This window comes from Amblyomma maculatum, chromosome 3 (genome assembly GCF_055883805.1).
Source record: "Amblyomma maculatum isolate TAMU_Amacu chromosome 3, ASM5588380v1, whole genome shotgun sequence".
Taxonomy (NCBI): Eukaryota; Metazoa; Arthropoda; class Arachnida; order Ixodida; family Ixodidae; genus Amblyomma; species Amblyomma maculatum.
This window is the reverse complement of record NC_139346.1, coordinates 189,845,714-189,860,401: the sequence shown is the minus strand read 5'-3', so window position 1 is coordinate 189,860,401 and position 14,688 is coordinate 189,845,714. Positions and strand designations below refer to the sequence as shown.

At 43.5% G+C, this 14,688-nt stretch overlaps 1 protein-coding gene across 1 annotated transcript in view; it reads right to left on the bottom strand.

Moving 5' to 3' along the window:
- Window positions 1–14,376, bottom strand: part of LOC146197248 (monocarboxylate transporter 12-like) — a 29,915-nt gene extending 15,539 nt beyond the window's left edge. Inside the window, exon 1 of the mRNA XM_084599048.1 lies at window positions 14,268–14,376. The gene's annotated coding sequence lies outside the window, so the exon portion shown is untranslated. The remainder of the gene's footprint in view (window positions 1–14,267) is intronic.
- Between the last annotated feature and the right edge of the window lie 312 nt (window positions 14,377–14,688).

Sequence of the window (14,688 nt, the reverse complement as noted above, 5' to 3'; positions counted from 1 at the left end):
TTGCCTTTTCCAGGTTACATGTATTGCATTACTACGATTTTTTAAGCTACTTCTCTTGTGCCTTAAACTGAGTCTCTTGTACAAGAAATCATGTTCTAACATGAGACACGAAGTCACAATCCCAGCATCCCAACATGAACTTATATACGCATGCTTTGAACGCCAGAGTTGGCTATCTTCCATCTTCTGTTATTCACTCGATGTTTCCGCATATGAATGCTGATTTCTCGTTTTTAAACCTGATTGCTGGCTTTTGTATTGTTGTGTTGTTAACTTGCATCCTTGTCTATAAATCGACTCCTGTAACGGGCCCAAGAGGGGACCAACAGTATGTTCAAATAAAAATAATTAAAAAATTAAATTCTGCAGAATTAACAGTTCGTCGGAAGTAACAACGAGTCATTTTGAGAAGCTGTCAACTCTAGTTATTCTACAACCATCAAGTCAAGCTCCCATAGACCACCAAAAGTAGACGCATTGACGCTCTGCATTTAAGCCCATCCCTCTTTTCAGTGTTCTTTATTTTTTTTTTTTTTAATGTCGGTGTTCTAGGCCAACAGTTCACCAGTGAGGACATTGTGGTCTAAAATATGGCATACATTAAAGTTGGAAATTGATTCTGTTACAAAGTTTAGCAGTTCACTTAACTTAGTCGTCTTTGTAAGGAAAGTAACATGAAAAAGGAGAGGAATGATGCAGGTAAGTATAATGCAATTTCCGAGGGAGAAAAAATACTAAAGAGCAATCCCAGAGTAAGTTCTAACGGAAAGAATCAGGATGAGCAAGCTCAAGCTTAGCTGCAAATGCAATCGCGAATGAACAAGAAGATGGCAAAGAGTAATCCCCAGAGTAAACTCTAGCGGAAAGAATCAGTAGAAATGTCGCTCCAGCATCTCGACTCAAGTCGAGATGCTGGAGCGACTCAAGTCGAGATGCTGGAGCGATATTTTCAAATACCTTTGAGTAAGCGGAAGCGAACACAGGACGAAAGAAATTATATAAGTTGGGCTTCAGCGCGGAGAGGAACATGCGAGCTCACGTACCTGAGGAATGCGAAACAGCGACAATATGAAATTTATTTAAAAGCTGTTGCTTGCTACTGCGAAATAAAGATAATGATGTTGATATTGAATCTCTGTACCTCTCTCAGAATAGAAAGTTGGTGCTGCGCTATACTAGCCACTCTAGCTGCACAGGTGGAAATACGACTTATGAGATGAATAATGTGCTTTGCCTCACTGAGCGTGGGCACCTGACCCACACCGAGAAAAAAAGCACGAGGGAGTGATTGAAAGACTAGAGAACCGCGACAAAAGAAAGCTCCAGTACTTTTCAGTGCAGATTTGACATACTGATGCACTGGCGAAAATGTGCCTTCGAAACATAGGCGAATCGATACCATTAGTTGCGTTGCTAAGGTAAAACAGAATTAAGCGTTAATCCCCATCGCCCGCGACAAAGGCCAAACAAAACAGCGAGCTTTCCCGTAGCAGCGTTACTGGTAGCGCCATCCCTCGCCTACCAGAGGAACGAGAGCACTCCCCTCCACTGTCTTTGGAGGCCGTGGGCCAGGCCGACTAGGCCCCGGAGCAACTAGAGAAGTGTGTGTCTGGGGGGGGGGGGGGGAGGCCCCGGAGCAACTAGAGAAAGGGGGCAGGGGGGGAGGGGAGGAGGGGGGGTTGCGCGATTGGTTTGAAAGTGCTTTCTCGGCTATTAGCTCTAGCGCAGTTAATTTGTATTTTCTTTGTATTTGTATTTGTTTGCATGTGTATATACAGACAGTGGATTGAAAAAGTAGAGTCATGTAATAGAAAGTTTTAACAGCGGCCAGTGGAGTAACATGTTGACGTTTTTTTTTCTGCAATGCTACCTTTTTTCCAGCTACCTGTCCTCATTTGGCGCAGTCGTTGTAGTAGTTCAGGCAGCCAGCGTACGTTTGACATTTCTAACACTCTACCCTTTCTCATAGCCTGAGTCGCTTGGGGACGTTAAACCCCACAAACCAAACCAAACCTTTAACAGCTAGCTTGTCGCTCTCTTTCTTCTGTTCGAAGTATTGCGAATAAAGTCTTCATTCGGTACAAGAGATTCACTTTTCTTTTTATGCATATCACTCACCGAAGGCGGCGGCGGATAGGCGGTTAAAGTAATTTATATTAAAACGTTAAAGAACACCAGCGGTAGAGGACTACAATGTATGCCTAAACAAATATAGCTATTCAGACCCTTGCCTTTTTTTACGGATCGGAGCATTTATAAGCTTCATATCGTAGCATTATCATTTTAGAAATACCAGCATGCCCCGCTTGCAAAATGACAATGTTATTCTCGCCCAAATGCACTGTTTATAATTTCGGAGGAACAAGGAAATTTACATTTGGCGGCAGAACTATCGTAATCGTGATCGAATACGGTGCACTACCGATAGGAAAATATCGTGGTACCATGAATATATAACTACGCCCAGCACGACCATGATTTCGACGTGTTCATTTGCTAAATTCGCTGGCGCTTAGCGGTGTCCATCAAAGTCCCATGCAGCCTAGTGCTCAACATAGCGCAGTATAACGCAACTTATTGTCATAACTTGCAGTCATGTCAACAAAAGTGTGTGAAGGGACCCAATCACAGCACAAATCCGAATAATGCATTGTCTACTCACAAAGTCTTTGTCTCATCACGCTTTGCACTGCGATCATGCGTACAGCGAGGGTTCATGTGCGCAGAGAACGTTTAAGCAATGTTTCAATATCCAACTAAGTCAGATAAGTCTTCATGCAGCGGCCATACGATCCCTGTTCGAAGTCATCTGCGGCAGCGGCTGAATGCCATGCGGAATAATTATGATTGTTGAACTGTAGCTTAAGCAGGAGATTGCTTCAATCCTCTTAGAGTATAAAAAAACCTTTAGCCCCCAGCAACCGTGTGTATCTTCAAGCCAGATTTCTGAGGGAGTTTTATGGCACATAGGCGTATTCTATAAGTCTGGTTATATCAGGCATTGTTCTGGCTGTTTAACTGTTCTGTGCACGATGTAACTTCTGTCAGTTGAAGATTTTGGTTCCTGACTGAACACCTAAAAATAAAAGCGAAAGCTGTTCTTGTATGAGCACACACACGAATCTTAAGTAAAAGGTTGGCCTATCACGGTGCAGTGGAGTATCACTACTTTTTTTTTTTTTCATGGGAAAGGGAGAGCTAGCGCTGCGTACTAGAACCACGAAGGTACTGCATTTATATAAGTAAGGCGGCGGTTATATCAGGCAAATTTAAGTTTGGATTGATTTACTTACCTTAGGCTTAGACACTGACTAGCATGAGTCATGGTTTAGCATAAATTTTAGAGAAATTTGTCAACAAAACAAAGGATGATGGAAGTTCAAAAATAATCTAGCCGCCATCTTGCACAATGGTCTGGATAAATAAATGTCGTTGAATAGTTTTAAGATGCCAAGACAACATCAATAAAAAGGAAATAAACAATTTTGTAAGCGTTACTACTTCACTGAGGTGTAAATATCCTTTTTTTATTCCCCTCTCGAGAGTTGATGCATGACAGACCCCTTTTTTACGTTAGCAACCACGCTCCTTCTACGTTAAGCACACCGCAGTTACGTCTCTCCGAACTCAGAAACATATTGTCACGGAGTAGTTTGTTGTGCTATAGGGAATTAAATGGCAGCAGCCACAGTTGAAGTCAGGCGGCAAGGAAACGACAAATGCCTTGCACTTGGATCACTTCCGCTGACTCAAAAAATACAGAAAAGGTCAGCCATGTATACCGCACATAGTAGTGAGTCGCGACGCCGCCTGTGCAAGAGATCTCAGTGTTTCTCAGTGTTAAGCAGCGGAAGAAGCCCGGAAACGTTTTCTTCCCGAAAACATCAACGCGTTATCATAGAATTTCTATCAGAAGCTGTTGTGATTTGCGCCGCATACACACGTACACCTTGTGGAGGCTTCCAATTGACATTACAATGTGGTAATGAAAGCACTTGTTGAGGGAACCTGGAATGGGTTTGAAGAACTTTCTTCCACGGGGCAGACAGACCACGGGCTCGCTCAGTACACGTACGTGTTGCATCTGAAGTTCTGTCCTGACTCCTGACAGGCTGGGCAAGGAACAGGTGAAGGCGATAGCACTGCTGAACTCGGTCAGGACCCACCAGTTTGTACCAGCAACACCGCCGTTCCTTCACCAACGCTATTCCCGAGCAAAGGGACGTACCTGAGGGAGGTTTATTGAGTGCACAGCCTTTGGGAAGAAGAGCAGGCATGATTTCACAGCCTCCACAGCGCGAGCTGTTATGGATAATTGAAAATGTTCGTGTGCAAATATATTGTGCGGTCGGCTATAAAAAAAATTCCTTGTGTAGTTGGCTGTAGAAAATTGAACGCATTGCTAAAACATATTTTACGGCCATTTAGCCTTCCATTTAGACCGAGCTATGGGGGTCTTTAGCTATTCATATGACTTAATGTCATTATACGTATAAGTATTTTCTACTGACAAACATAATTCTCTATTTTCCACCTTTATATTCCTTATACCTGATAGGCATAGGTTTTCTTATAGACTTATTTAAGCATTTTTATATCTTGCTAAACATTTACCTATCGTTCAATCTATGTTTCTCTTGTATACCCAGGCTCTAGCGTGTTGAGACTTTAATTTTCGGTTTCTTTAGGATCTTTATGGATTGCTAAATGATTTTGTATAAAAGTAGTAGGCTACATTTCACTTCAAATTCCAGCTTATAGTTTGTCTTTCACTATATTTAGTTCAATGGCTTGCTATACACCCTGCAGCTAACATGCTATACCCATTTATAGGTGTAAAATCCGTTTCCATGAGGGACCTGTATAATTGTTCACTCACTGTGCAAATCGGTTGTAACGTGAATTTTGCAGTAATGTACTTTGATGTAGCTTTTTTTTTTCTTTCTTTTTTTGCGACCACGACTGACGGGTGGACCAGTCCCCGTGAAGAAGAGCACCGGGAGGTCTAGGATGGATACTCACCATAACAGGACCTTTATGTTGCCCCAGTTTTTCCAGCATTTGCATCAAAATTATGACATTTATCCTTTCTTATCGTATACATCTGCTGGTCGAGTTGCGGGCCAGCTCGCGACAAAGCTTCGAACCGATTACATGCGTACCTTCAATTTTATGCCTTACCGACATTATTCTTTTTAATTGTGACGCACCAACTGCCTGACGGCGTTACATATAATGTTATGATATATTACTTCTCATTCCATATAGCATATCTCTGTTATTCAATTTAGAGGGTAACATGCGGCAGGATTTGAACAGACGACACATCTGACCCCAAATACATTCCTTTAAAAAAAAAAAGAAATGGTTTTTCTGAATACGACTCCCAGACACCACGTGAAGCACGACCGTCACGTTGTTTTGAGGTTTATATTTTCTGTATTCCTTCTGGGCTACAGCTCTAGGCTCTGTAGCCTATAGAGCTGTACGACTTGAAGTCTGTACATTTACAGGCCTTCCCTTTTCTATTGACCTATATAGAAACCTGTGTGGCAGTTGACTACAGCTCTGAATATGTATACTTTGCTGTAGACAGCTAAAACCATTTGCAAGGCCTAAACTCTATAGCCTTAGAGATAGTTACTTACCAATGGAATTCTGCAGAAATTTGTATGACTTCTGGCCTGTAGCTTGAGGAACGTACACTTTTCTATAATTTTGTGCGGTTCGTGATCTAGGCATAGATTTTCAATTGCTGCTTACAAGTGTTCTTATGGCACTTTTTAGCCCACCATAAAAAAACATATAAAGGGATATATAGGTGACCATAAGAGTTCATTTCCATATGGGCTGTCACGTATTTGAAAACAAAGGTTTTGCTTGCGGTCGCACATTGTACGAGGCCAAGCTCTTGTGCGATATTTGTGCGAAGTTTTCAGTGCAGAAGACTATCGGACATATTTAGGAACTATGCAGACCAAATTAAGGGCATTACGTACGGCGTCGGCTTGGAAATGAGTTTCATTTTCTCGCGTCTCATTCTTCACCCTGCGTGTAATTCGGTTTCGGCATTGGAAATGCGTGTTCCTCGCACTGGTCGCCATGGTGCTCCGGCCTGAACTGGAACAGATTGAGATGTGAACTTAGATTTTAGCACATGCTCTAAAAACAGTAGAGTACAAAACTTATATATACAGAAATCAGTTTACGTTTGCATGCCGTACTGCCCGTCTACGCTAATTCGTTCAATTTGCTCCCGTACAAGTTTGACAAAAATTCAGATACCTTTATCTTCGGCTGCTTTTGTGACGTATTTGTGTAGTTCATATGCCAATCAGAAACGCAGCAGTGAGTAGAGTTGGTTGATTTACTACAAGTTTTCCGCTGGCTCCTGCGGAAGCAATCATGGTCGCAGAGCAGCGTCAGCGGCATCGGCGGCGCAGTGGATCGCAACAGCCATCTTTTGCCGCTGGAGCTCCCAGGTGGAGCCACATGTACCACTTAAAAAAAAAAATCATCTTCGTCTAAGGCCCACGGTGTTCTTGCACAATAGGAAAACAATACGAATGATAATTTCACCTCCTTCTCCCATAAAGTCTGGAAGCATAGCATAAAGAACCTGAAAGAGGGGGGGGGGGGGGGGGGGGGAAGCATAGAAAGGTCAAATGACATCAAACGCTTTCCCTAGCCGGAAGTGGGGCCAGCCAGCTCAGGCGCTCCTCCCTGATCGGTTGCGGTGCCGGCTTTATAATTCTGCTCTAGATATCTCGAACCATATACTGCAGATTTAGAAAATTGAGGAGCTCGTCTAGCCTACGATTTTCAATGTACCCGATTCCACTTTATAAAAATGCATCATAATAACAAGTTTTAAAACGTATAGTCAATAATGATTAATTGCATTATGATCATATAGCTACCTGTTACCAGGAAGATAATGTACACCTTGCCGTACAATAAATCTGCGTTGACCCCAACGTCGTATCATGCACGATGTATTTCTGCCTGTGTAGATTAAAAAAGCACTTGGTACATTACAAAACAACTTGCACTGACCTCGGCAGTCCGTTTACGGCGTAATTCTGCCCGGGGCGCGAAAGGTAATGTATTGATTGGATACTTAACGACCGAACCTTTCCCACCGGCACCTGCATACGAAATGCATCTTTCTGGCTGAACGAGGTCTTCAACTGAAGGATCAGCCAAACGAGGCATTTAGAGGAACAATCCATCTCAAAACGACAGCCGCTGATGAGCTGTCGTGGCAATCAATCAAGCGCCGCTTTGTCACAGTACCGTGGCACATGGCTGAGGAAGCTATGGCGCTAATGCACTCGGAAATTCCCAGCCCTCCCCCCCCCCCCCCCCCCCCCTTCCTGAACGGTCTTTTTTCCCAAAACATCGCTTCCTTCTGAAATAGAAGGTGCAGACCAGCGCATAGTTTCATGGAGCTATCGAACGGCGAGCTCCAGAAAGTGTTGATGGCCTGCGCACGCATCCAACGTTCAAGAATCACGATCGCTCGCAGATTAACCGTCCCAGCCCACTCCACCATCGTGCGCACTTTTCGAGCGCTCAAGATAAATCTATACAGGATTGCAGGCGTTGGCGCAAAAACTGCGATATGGTCCAAGCAACCATCAGTACGTTTGAATTTCGGATTATTTGTAACTGCAAAGATGCTAAGGATTCTCGCGGTTTCCAACGCTCTCTATTACTGATCATTTCTCGAATGTGTGCGCAGAAGGCGTGGCTTCATCTGTCGGCCCTACGAAAACAAACTGCTTTAAAGCCAGTAATGTTAAAGAGAGCACCATCTTCCTCAAAACAGATATCTTACTTCCAACTCCGACACCGGCGTGAATGGCCGGATTGGCTCGCTGGGCTAGGAGGCGTTGCTGTATTCTCTGCAGACGTTTGGTCTGACCCTCTGCCTGGATGCCATTGTTCCTTGCGTGAGGACGCACCCATCGGGTCCGGTTTCTCTATCTGCTCCGTTTAGTTCTTTAACGTGTTGAGTACCAAGCAGGACAGCATTGTGGTCACCCTTCCGGCCTCCCCTTTGACGTTTCTTTTTTTTTCCTCTAAAAAGAAGAAGCCACCGTCATCTCTTTATTTGTTTATATGACCACTTGTGCCACAATAGGCTCATTACCCGCATGTACCATAATGAGTGACGCGTGATGCGTAATACTTCCCTATTCGCACGTTATAGCATCATTGTAGCCACTTCCGCTCTGACTGCACTAAATTAGAGCGGTGCTGTGCGCACAAAACCTCGCATTCAAGCACAATTTAGCACGTAGGTTGTGCTTAATTTTGCTTGGCTTTTTTAATCGTTCCTGTGCGTCCTGTTCGGATCACTGCAGTTGTTTATATTAATTGAGTGTCACTCTCACGCTCTGCGCTTATTCTAGGACTTTGACCGGTTTGCAACCTCGCGCATTGCTGTCTAACGCTAATGTGCTTCTATGATCGAGTAAAGGGGAGAAATAACCGCTGACAATGCACTATTTGATGAAGTCGGCATTTAATTCGGTTCGCGCGCCGTTGTTGCTGCGCCTCGCCGCTCAACCACTGAACTCATACCCCTGTCACATGAGTCCCCTTGTCACATAAGGCCTCACTCAGAGTCCGATTGCCACAGTGGTATTTGAACTTTTCAATTGTCATTGATACGCGGCGCTGCCATGTCGCGAGTTTCACCGGCTATTCAGAAATGAGAACACAATCCAGAAGATGGCACTAGGCTTGATAGAGTAGGAGATTGTGTGCGTCTCACGTGCTCGCTGAGTGCTCTAACGCTCGGCGTCACCGCAAGTGGGCAAGGCTTTACGAGCCTGTCGCTCGGTTCATTTTACGTGGGCTGCTACAGTCGCGCTGTAGGCAAACGTTGTATGGCTTCTATAGCGATGCGCATGCCTTCCTTTAAACATGTGCTCACGGAACACCAATGAACATTAATGGAATGCTTGTTTTCTGAAATGCCAATAAAAAGCAATAGCATATCATGTTTTCAGGAATATTTGCTCTGAAAAATGTGGCTGTTAAGGGGAAAATATTGGTTCTGACATGCAGTGTGCCAGATTTCGCCAATAGAAAAGAAGGCCACCTCTCATTTTGGGTGAATTTTTCGCTTGCATACTGTCTATTTCTTTGTTTCAATTTATCCTGAATGGCAGAAAATTTGTGGTTGCAAAGCGACATTATGCTTATTACGTTTTGGTCACATATTGTGGCTCTGGAGTTGATAATTCGCCGCCCCATCATGCCTACGGCGCTCATGGCAGATCAAGTGGTCTCTAAGAATAATCGCTTGGTTGATGGCACCAGCTTGTCCTCTAGGTAAAGGTAAAATGACTACGTTAAATAAACAGTGTTTTTCTTTTCTTCTTACCTTCAACAAAAACCGAAGAGGGAAGCCTTCAGTCTTCTGTAGTCAACAGAGCCACTAATCACATCTCTCTCTTTCTCTCTCCAGCCGCCTGACGTATACCCAAATATTATAGAGAAGCATGTTTCTTCGACTGAAAGTAGTTCATGAGAGAAATTATTTTTGCAGATAATGTAAGATTTCGCCACAACAATCAATATATGCGCAAATCATATACCTTAGATTTCTTTTTTTCTAATATTATCAAAAATACGCCCCATTGGTTTTCTCTTGCAGTTTTATCTACTCGGTGCGAAAGCAAGAAAAATTTTAAGATATTTTGATGCGCATTTGAAGATTGAATAATTGTGATCAACATATTCACAACAGTGTCCACAATATTCTCTCGTTGTTTCACGATATTTGTCAAAAATGGTTTCAACTAATAGGCGCTAGGGCAGGACAAACTTTAAAAGCATAATTTTGCTATATATTTAAATGGTTCATGCCCATCAGCATGATCATAGACGTTTCTCACAATTATTCTCCAGTTGCAGAATTCTCTCCGATGTCCCAGAAAGATGAGTAACAATTGCGAGGAACTGTCTCGGGGCCATTTTTTCGGTGCAACAGAAGGATTGGACACATTGTGTAAACTAATCTGTCTCGTGTCCACATGCTATCTTCAGTAATATATTCTGAAGCAGAATGGCACGTGCTCTGGGCCTCCAGCTTAAGCTGCTGCGCCCCATAATTTAAGCTGTCGGTGAGTTATAGTGCCGCGTGGAAGCACGAGTGGTCGAGGCAAAGGAGACTTGGTGTTCCAGGGTTTTTTAACGTACACTTACATCACACTGCTCACGAGCAACACGAGCCCACTCCATCGAAAAGTAGTCGTGATTCGATCTGTCATCATCTTGCCGAGAAACCGAACGCCGTAAACATTGAGTGCTCGACTACGGCACCTTTTAGTGTGTCAGCATTCCAATACCCACCATCGTAAGGAGTGTCCGGTGTTGGAGGCATCGTGTGAAGCCTCAGTGGAGAAGAGCCATACCGGCGAGAGAGCGAGGCCTCTATTCACCTTCATAGTAGATCAGTAAGGGAGAGTGTAAATGGCAGAGGGAAAGCGGGTGGAGTGTGAAAGTGCGGGCACCAATCAGAGTCGAACAGTGGGGACACCGGAGTCGGCATGTCACACTATGATTGCTTCTTAAATAGGGTCGGAAGAGTTGAGGCTTTAAAGCTTTTAAGTTATGACGCACTGATTGATGGGCCGAATGAAGTTCGCGTGGTTTGAACCCATCAGCGGCAGTGGCTTCTCCTCCCGAGGTGAAATTAATGCATAAGCATATTCTATCGCATGAATCTCATTCATTGTCGAATGTGCGATTTCTCTCTCTTGTTTTTCTACACTCTCATCTTTACCCGTTACTAAATCGCAGAGCTGGGCAACAGTTGAGCTGCGTATTTGGCGCGGGAGAGTTTCTGTCTCATTCTTTTCCTCGTTAATTATTATCAATTTTCAGCAGCGTGTGTGGCGAGCCATACGAATAGGAAATTATTATCTGGCTGAACAAGGCCGCAATGCTGCCACAAAAAAAAAAAAAAAAAGTCCACATCCGTTCGCTAGCATTGCACAGTAGGATTACCATTGAGAAGCGCGCCGTGTACGATGGGCAGCACAGTCGGTGGGACAAAAATAATGAGCGACGAGCCCGATTACGCAGCAGGAACAAAGGATGTGTCGTGTATGCAAAGCTGTAGAGATTACTTTTTATAGCCATGCGCAGTCCGACGGCTAGAATCGCTGTTATCCTTTATAAGAAAGGGAATGGATGGTTTCGAATTTTAATGATGCTGTTTCAAGCACAGGTAAAACTGCGTCGTAGACGCATTACGCCAACTACATATATGTAGATGGTCATTCAGGGGCGGCAGAAAGTTAGGTGGGCGGATGAGATCAAGAAGTTCGCAGGTGTCAAGTGGATGCAGCTAGCACAGAACCGGATTAAGTGGAGAAATATGAGAGAGGCCTTCGCCCTGCAGTGGGTATAATCAGGCTGATGATGATTATTTTTATTATTATTATTATTATTATTATTATTATTATTATTATTATTATTATTATTATTATTATTATTATTATTATTATTATTATTATTATTATTATTATTATTATGATGATGATGATGATGATGATTAGGATTCAGGGGCAAGACCGAATCTCATTTGATGTCTTGCATAAGCGCGCTTCTTATTAGTGCGCAATGTGTGTTAAAAGGGAATTTTAGCAACATGCAGGAACGTCAAGCCCGTCATTTGCCGTAAAATATGCTACATGTATGGTGCATTGGTATAGAAATTCCACCCGCTAGCCTGAAAAGGGCGCTGAAAGTGGGAAGAAGTAAACAGCAAAGGAGCAGAGAACGCAGCGCCGACGTTGAAGTAGAGTCGGTTCGTTAAATCAGAGGATCGAGCCACAAAGGAAATACTGTTAGAAAACCAATGGTCAATCTGCCAATGGCATCAGGGAGTGCAACCTACATATTCTCGAGCCCTTGGTGCAGCTGAATAGCATAACTGTTCTAAAGCTTGTGTCACGCGTGTTTTAACAGGTGTGTGGCTAGGTTGTATCATTGTATAGCTCTATAACTGCTCCAGTTGTTCGTTCTTATTATGCTGTTTATTTTTTTCCGTAATAGCTGCTTGTAGCGATCATTGTGTGCCCCTGCTATTTACTTTTGGATGTACCGGCTGTAAAGCATTAGCTCTTATGTCATTGAGCTAATTTAGTCTAATGTCTAATTAAAGTTACTCAATAGTAGGCGCACTTTCTTAATTAAAGTGTCGTCACGCGAAACTCTGAAAAGTAAAATCGCGCTTAATAGCGCATGTTAATTTCCCCCCTGTGGTTTCTTCTGCGAAGATTGTCATCTATGATCCATAGGTGAAATTCAATCCGAAAAAATCATATTCCAAACTGAGTTCACAAAGTGCGCATGCGCTGTACGAGCCTTGAACTGGGGGCAGATGAGAGAGTACTTTTTCACTAGTAGTCTCTACTAGCAAAAAGGCAACTCGTTCTTTAAAAATCGCTTAATTCGAACTTTCTTCTAAATCGAATTCATAATCTGCTGCCATCAATATTAAGTGTATAAAAAAAAATACTCTGCAGGTTGAGAAGTTCTCGACCCCATTTGCAAGCTGCACCACTGGAGAACACGTACGCACGCTCCCTGTGCACCTGACGAAATGTAGGTTTGCATTACAGCAACTGTTTCAGAAAAGAAGAATTGACAAGAACCACAGGTACATATGAGAATTCAGCATAGCAGTCCGTTGTGACGACCTACAACATTTATAAAAGTGAGAAGGCAGGGGTGCTTAAAAGCCATCAGAGTGAATAGTAGCGATACTTATGAGAGCATTCTCGAAAGACTTCGGTGGTCCCAATTTCCGGAAGCTAAAATTATTATGAAGCAGATAAGCCCTTGCCCAGGCAATTTTAAGAAATGTTTCGTGTATGACAAGAAAATACTGCTTCCTTTGAGGCAGTAATAAATGTAGCGTCATTATTTTTCTGTCTCAAGTGCCGAAGTCAGTCTCAGTAACCCGTTACATGCTTAGTGCGTTTGTAAGTCAGAGAAGCTGAGACGGTTTACCAGCAATCTACAAAACCAGATTTGTTTTCATCGCTAGCACTTTTGATGTGCATAGAAGGAGGATCGGAAGCTGGCACAAACACAAAGACCCCTCTGCACCGAGGTTTCCAAACCAAAAAGGCAATGACAGATTATGACGAAACCTCATAATGGAGTGATGAGCTGAGAAGGATGGCACCATGTCTACATGGTGTGGTGTCGCGTCTGCATGCGGAAATGGCGTTCGGTTTCATCGATCATTGTATCACGTCGTCATGTGTTATAATAGCCTAAATATATGACGGATGCCATCTGTATACATGTGGCCTTGAACATGACAGCACAGAGCACGTGTACATGGAAGAGAGGCGATGACGTAGACAATACAATTTGCCGTCACGTTCGCAATTCACCAACGGAGCCGAATTACAGGTTGTTATATCGATTGTCTTGTTCGTCAATGCGACATCGTGATCGCGCTGCACATGCCCCCAACTGCTAGTCAGTCGCTATCGGGCGTTTCTAGTTGAGGCACTGAAGGAAACAAAGCACCCGACGCGTAGTTTGTATACAGAGTGGTTCAGTTCAAAATCAGTTCTATAAAATCGACTCGCCTCAATATACAGCCTAAATAAAACCGCTAGATAGTTTATTACTTCTGCAAAGATGCAAACCCAAACTGAAAGACCGTATGCCGCTAGATATTATAGACTTCAAATATCATGCAATAAATAAAACGAAACACTCTTAATATATAGCACGCGCTGTATACTATCTTCTTGTGGTGAATTTACTCAGCTATAACTTTGCAACATCACAAATTAATCTCATTCAAAAAGCGCGGGACTCCATTCACATTGGGGGTATCATTAATTATCTTGTTATAATTCGACAAGTCACCTGCTTCGCGCTATCCGCTGATATCACTGGATCAGCCAAGAAACGAAAAAAATCGGCCTGTTAAAAATGCAGGCAGTAGTAGTTTTCCGAGCACCCCATTTTGTTCATGACATGATCTCAACTTAATTGACACAGCTATGCGGGAGCAGAAGACAGATCCATCCAGGTACTGGAAAGCGGTAAAAATTCTCAAAAAGGTGAAAAGCTGCCTCCTTTAAGTTTTCTAGCATCGAGTTCCGCTGACTGCCGGCATTACGCGCCGTTACGCGCATGGAGTCAGTTTACTGCAGACATCAGCCTGGTGACGACTGACGGGTACATGGCGTATTACACTCAAAGCTCCGTCCTACCTTTTCGCTGCAGACGCACCAAGCAAGGCAGCTGCTTTCACGAGTGCAGATGAGCCACTGACTGAACAACTCTCTCTTGTGCGCCAGAAATGATGGATCCCTCGGCTGTGATCGCGCAAGCAAAGCACGACTGGCGCAGAATGGCGTCGCGGCGTCATCGTGAAGCGGCGCTCTTAACGCTCGCGTAGCACAGAAGTTATTGTTCAGGAGGAGCAGCATTCACCCGCAAAACCAAAGCCCCTTTCGATAGGTCTGTTCGTATGGTGAAAGCGCGTTATACTTAGTTGCACGGACAGAGGCTCTTTATTTTTCTTTACTTTTGCATGCCTCAACATAGAATATGTTCGTATGGTGAAGGGACCGGTTGAAACTCACGCATTGGTTTCATCCGTTACCTGAGCCTGTATGATCACGTGAACAG